The sequence below is a fragment of the Pinus tabuliformis genome, chromosome 1_2 (genome assembly GCF_031772625.1).
Source record: "Pinus tabuliformis cultivar Carrire ecotype Pingquan chromosome 1_2, CPIR1, whole genome shotgun sequence".
In the NCBI taxonomy this organism is placed as follows: Eukaryota; Viridiplantae; Streptophyta; class Pinopsida; order Pinales; family Pinaceae; genus Pinus; species Pinus tabuliformis.
Genome location: NC_142298.1, coordinates 510127672 through 510134092, shown reverse-complemented (window position 1 = coordinate 510134092; position 6421 = coordinate 510127672). Strand labels below are relative to the sequence as shown.

At 38.4% G+C, this 6421-nt stretch overlaps 1 pseudogene; it reads right to left on the bottom strand.

Moving 5' to 3' along the window:
* Nucleotides 1-4352: 4352 nt before the first annotated feature.
* The window catches only part of LOC149206567 (homocysteine S-methyltransferase 1-like), an 81188-nt pseudogene continuing 79119 nt past the window's right edge, over nt 4353-6421 (bottom strand).

Sequence of the window (6421 nt, the reverse complement as noted above, 5' to 3'; positions counted from 1 at the left end):
GGAGAAATCCCATCTCCTTAATGTCTTTGTGGAGAATGGCTATAGTAGGTGCCTAGGTCAAAAGGCTTTCCTTAAAGCCTCTAAAAATGCGTTAATTAATAAAGAACCGAAAAAGCACCGACTAGGTGTCCATCTTCCCTATGTCCAAGGGACCACAGACAAGATTGCTCGAATCCTTAAGAGGTATGATATTCCCTCAACCTTTAGGCCCCTCAACACCATTCGTAAATTCCTCCGATCGGTGAAAGATCCCGTTGACCCTAAGGACATGAAGGGTGTCTACTTGATCCCTTGTTCTTGTGGGACCCCCTATATTGGGGAAACAGGATGCTCCATCCATCAGAGGATCAACGAACATGCAGCTGACTTAAGAGATGGGAGAACCAAGTCTTCAGCGTTAGCAGAGCATGTGGAAAAGACCAATCATCATGTTTGTATAGAGGAGGCCAAAGTTGTTGCTAAAGTTACTCAGTTCCATCATTGAAAATTCAAGGAAGCTATTGAGATTGAAAGAAGGTCTAACAATCTCAATAGAGATGACGGCTAGAAGATCAGTAGCTGTTGGATCCTGGCCCTTTCGTCTTAATCTTTCTTTCTCTCCCCCCCTTATTTTATCCTTTTCTAGCTTTCGTTGTTCCCCCTGGAGCCTTCCTTCCTCCTAGGGTTTATCCTTCTTGCTCTATGGTTTTTTAATGGTCTTTTTTCCTGTCCCTCTCCTTTTTATTTTGTGTCGTCCTTTTTTTTGGGTATACTTATATATATCTATCATTATTTATTTTATTTTATTTTTATTTATTTATTTATTATTATTATTATTATTTTTTGGGTATATTTATTTATTATTTTTATCTATTTAATTATTCATTAATTTTTTTATTTTTTATCTTTTATTTTTTTATTTTTTTAACTAACTTTTATCTTGAGTAACTAAGTTTTCAATTGAATTGAATTTATATTTTTTATATATTTATTTTATTTTATTATTATTTATTTATTTAGTTTTATTTTATTTTATTTATTTATTTATTATTATTATTTTTTAATATATTTTCATTCTAACTAACATTTTGAAAGAAAAGTTTTCCATATAACTAAATATTTCTAATAACTTATAATTTTTATACTTTTTAACTAAATATTAAAGTAAGCACCAATTATTTTATTTATAAAATATTTTTATATATATTTTAAAGGTATGGTCACCTAATATAACTAAATTATAAAATTGACTTTTTGACTCTGGTCCTTAACTCAAAATTAGCCGTGGGAGGCTGACTATTTAACATGCAAAGTTGGATCTGTCTTTAACTTGTCCTGACAATGAACCACAGTGGTTGGTTCGAAAACGTGTCGACAAAGGTCTGTCTACATGTGATTTACGCCGAATTTTTTTTTACAATTATTGTTATTATTATCTAATTTTAAGGTTATAGTGAAGCCAAACACCAAATTGGTGTATAAAACCTTTTGTTTGTGGAATAAGGGACCCACCTCCCATTTGACTACTAAATCTAAAAACACATACATACTTTACCCTTTTAATTTTAAAACTGTACCTTCTTAGAAAAAACACATACAATTAACCATTAAACCCACACGATTATATTACATCCCATAAAAATATTTATGAATTACCAAAGTAACTCCCATCAAATCAACAACATATTGTAAAAATAAACAAATGGGTCGCATCCAAATTCAAACGAAGAAGAAGCGTTTTAGTTAATCTGACTATGTACACATTTTCTTGAACTCCAGCCCACGCGGTTTGATCTTCACTGACTGGATTTCTTTCAACGTACTATTTACGCTTACCACCTCCAATGGAGTTCTTGGATGTCAATTGTATTGCCGTTTGACATAATTCATCATATGACCAGTCGGGCCGCCCCGAGTCGACCGCCTTCTTTTTCTTGGACGTGCTACTTACGGTCATCGATTTGAACATTCAATTGCTCCTCAACTCAAAGCTGCACATAATTGTTATATAATATCTATGTTATGGCGTAACATACGTTGTCTAATAACTGAAACACAATTGATTGACAAACAGATGCTAGGCTGGAGTCTGAGTCGTCCATATTAACAATATCCTGTTAAGTAAAATGGGGAACTGTATTGCGCCTAACTCGGACCATAGCAAAAATGGCCGTGATGAACAAATGCGCACAGATAGAATTAGCACAGCAACCAGCGGCGAAGAAAAAGATGTGGGCTCATCAAAGCCAGCCCTTTCTTGTGACAATACAGGAAAAGTTGTTGTGAGGGTTAAAGTGGTCATCAGAAAGCAAAATCTGGCGGAATTGCTGGCTAGTGGTTCGTCTAAGCGGGAGGCCATGGAAGCTTTGTTGGCCAAGAATTGTTGTACTGCAGCGCGGATCAGCAGTGACGGTAGATGGCGGCCATTGCTGGAGAGTATCCCTGAAGACAAGAATAATTAATTCGAAACTGGATTGATAGGTTTATTCAGTGTTAGAGGAATCATGGCACCTCTATAGAATCCATCATTTTCAGCATGGGGATCCTAATTACCAGTTTAAAAAGTTTACTAACGACAAACCGCCGCTTCATTTAGCTGCTACCAAGACATCTATTCTTGAAAAGTTATCTGTTTGAGAGATCTAATTTTTTTTAATGGTGAAAGTGTACATCATATGATAAGCATGGCTACAGTAATCATGTAAATATGCTTGTAAAGGAGAGAAGACAAGATTGACAACATAAAACGATGATATTTTTCATTTGGTTCAAGCGGGGGAACCTGCAACTACAGCCTTGATCTCTGCAATGGCAAGAGTTCAAATCCCCTGCGCTCGATCATATTGAGAACCAGAGAATTGTCTGACTGCTATCAATTCATTTTTTCTCCTGCCAGATCTTGATATTGAATGTAAAACGCAATTGTCATATTAGCATTGATAAATTCCGAAAACGGTGAATCCTTTACATGCTCTATTATGAGGCTGCTGTAATGAGGTGTACCATTTAACTCCCCTCGTTATTTTTGTCCATTTTAAATGATAGCATTATGATTATGAGACTGCTCAGGAATACCCTTTTTCTTTTTTAAATGATGCATTATGATTACGAGACTGCTGAGGAATACCCTTTTTCTTCGTTTCTTTTCCACGTTTACATTTTATTAGAGTTTTTCGCATGTAGCTGTCAGCTTTACTCAAGGGAGTTGTCTATAAGGCTACTTTTTGAAAGTCTTTCCGGTGGATTTTTCCGGTCGAAATCCGGCAAGAATTATTGGAATCGCAAGTTTGATAGCTAGTTTCTGCATAATGAAAGCGTCCCAGGGGTTTTTTAGGGTGCTGAATCCAAATATGCAGTTAAAAAACCATTTTAACTGCAAGAAATCAAGATTTGACCTCAATTTCTTCGCCGGATTCCGTCACCGAAATCTTCAAAAAGTCGCATTATAAACAACTTCTTACTCAAGTGCAAATTCCTTAATATTTCCCAATATGAAGGATAAGAACAATTCAAAACAATTAAAGTCATTCATATATATATAAAAGTTTCAAAACCTTTTCAAGTTTATAATTAACATAAATAAAGATATGCTATGAGCATATGACATAATTTCATAAATTTGCTGGTTAATTAGCGCTTGGCATAATTATATTTTATCCGTTGATTATGAGTAAATATTCTGGTTTATTATATATTTCGCATTATCAAAATTTTAAAAAGATATATAAGAAAACAATCACGATTAAACTATAACAAAACTTTGTAAAGAATGATGTCTTAAACGCAGATATCCTTAAGGTTCATGCTCACTGTACCTGTAATCTAGTACCTTTCTTTTCCTGCCTTCTCTATTCTTTTTTTTCTTTTCCATTCTTTGAGGAATGGCTACATAAGAGAGTGTCACGCCCCTATCCTCACGGTAGTTTTTCAACTGCCCATAGACAGGGGGCGACACCACTACACTTTTTCTTTTCATCAATACTAGAGTGTATGCACTACGCCTAACTCCAACACTTAGCCAATTTTCCGATTCTTCAAGTGTTGACAATGCAGCAGAATAACATTTACTTCAATTAACATTCATCATCTTCATTATAAAGCGGAAATCATAAACCATACAAGCATACACAATTATACTTGGGAGGGGCAACTTCCGTAAAGTCTGCTCGTATCAGTAATATAAACAGTAATGTACAATAATATACAATTACAGGTTTTACAACAGTCTTGTGTTATATGAAACGGAAATCATAAACCATACAAGTATACACAATTATACTTGGGAGGGGAAATTCCCATAAAGTCTGCTCGTAAATGTATAATAATATATAATTACAGGTTTTACAACACTCTTGTGTTATATGAAGCAGAAATCATAAACCATACAAGTATACACAATTATACTTGGGAGGGGCAATTCCCGTAAAGTCTGCTCGTATCAGTAATATAAACAGTAATGTACAATAATATACAATTACAGGTTTTACAACACCCTTTTGCTACCAACTACCTTGGCCTACACAATCCACCAAATGTTGTGCCACAACCTCACAACTGCCAACTGCTTGTTGCCCACACAAATATGAGGAAACCCCAAGTTTCCTTGCCTTAAAACAATTCTGCAACTTTGTTGTCACACCATTCGTTCATCCCTGCTCAAGACATTCATCCCTGCCCTGATCGTTCAACTCGGCCCATAGTCGTTCAACCTTTCCCAGGTCGCTCAGCTCAGCTTGCAGTCGTTCATTTTGGCCCGCAGTCCTTCAGCCTTTCCTAGGTCGTTCAGATCGGTCCGTATTTATTCAGCCTTGCCCAGGCCATTCATTCCAGCCTGCAATCGTTTAGCCTCACTGAGGTCGTTGAGACCCGCCTAAGTTGTTCAACTCAGCCCACGGCCGTTTAGCCTCGCTCAGGTTATCCAAAGCCACCTAGGTCATTCAACTCGGCCCATGGCCATTCACCCTCGCCCAGCTCGTTCAGACTAGCCCAGATCGTTCAAGTCGGCCCGCGCCTGTTCAACCTTGCCCAATCTTCAGTTTTCTCCTTATGTCTCCCAAACTTTACTAAACTTGAGACCAAGTTTCACCCTTGATGTTTTGTTGTTTTTTCATTCCTTGAATGCTCTCCATCAAGGCGTATATATATCCATGTCTCCACACTGAAGTGACACGGTCGTCCACCCAGGTATGGGTCGACTTGCCCATTTCTACACGTTGGCCTAGCCACATTTCCATGTCCGTCAGGTCCACTTAAGTTAAGTCAGCCTCCACACCGTCACGTCTTGGGGCACGCCCGCTCATCGCACTTGGGCACGCCCATCCATCGTACAAAACCGAGGATGCCACCACACGACTTGTCGCACATAATCAAGAATGCCTCTGCATGACTTGTTGCACATAATCGAGCTCGGGCACCCGTCGCGCATGTGGGCACGCCTGACTCGACTTGTCGCATAAAACCGAGAAGTCTACCCAGCATTGCACAAAACCGAGTTTGCCTCCACACAACTCGGTGCACATAACTGAATTTGGGTTCCCGTCGCACACAAGCACACCCGACTCAACTCTTGGGCCTAACATCCACTCCCACTCTAAATAAGGTTGTCATCCTCGACAACTCCATCATACATCATCGCAAAGTGTCGCTAGCTCCAACATCTCCAAATTTTCCATGCTACCAAATTCTTCTCAATCATCGCACGAACCAGCAAGGCTCATGACTCCATAAATGCGAAAGTCTCCTCAATCCATGATCATTAACCACATTTGTCGCAATCTCCACATGCTACCCCACCATGGAAGGTTGGTCCCTCCAACTCAAGCTACATGTTATCGCTGCAACATATATCGTTTCGACTCCATCATGTATCATCATTATGTGAACTGTTGTCATGATACTCCAACTCAACTCAAACATATCTCAATACACTGCCAACGCCATGACTCGAACTAGTTGGGTAGCTAATCCAACTGTCATGTTCAAACCATGAAAATGCACTTCCTCGTGCCATCATCAGTCATTTCTCTTAGTATCCCATCACAGCATCAACTCGAGCAAGAATCCATCCCACCTCCATCAAAATGTAAAGTAAGTCATGCCTAGGTCCATGAAGTAGTCTCCATCTCATTGCAACATGTTATCCATGATGCTAGTGTCAATGTGTTGAATAAAAATCAGTTGCATCTATCCAAGCATCATCATCCATATATGTGAGGTTCATCTCCTCAAAATGAAGAGCTCCTCTCATCAAACCAATGCTCAATTTGCCATATCTAGGTTCATGAAGCAACCTCCATCTCATCTTAATATGTCATTCATCAAACCTGCCAAAGGGAAAGTCCATACCTACCTCATCATCCATTTGCTTCCCATGGTCATAAACCAATCAACCACCATGTCTATCAAAGTGGTCAAGTATCATCAACTAAACCCATGCCCAAGT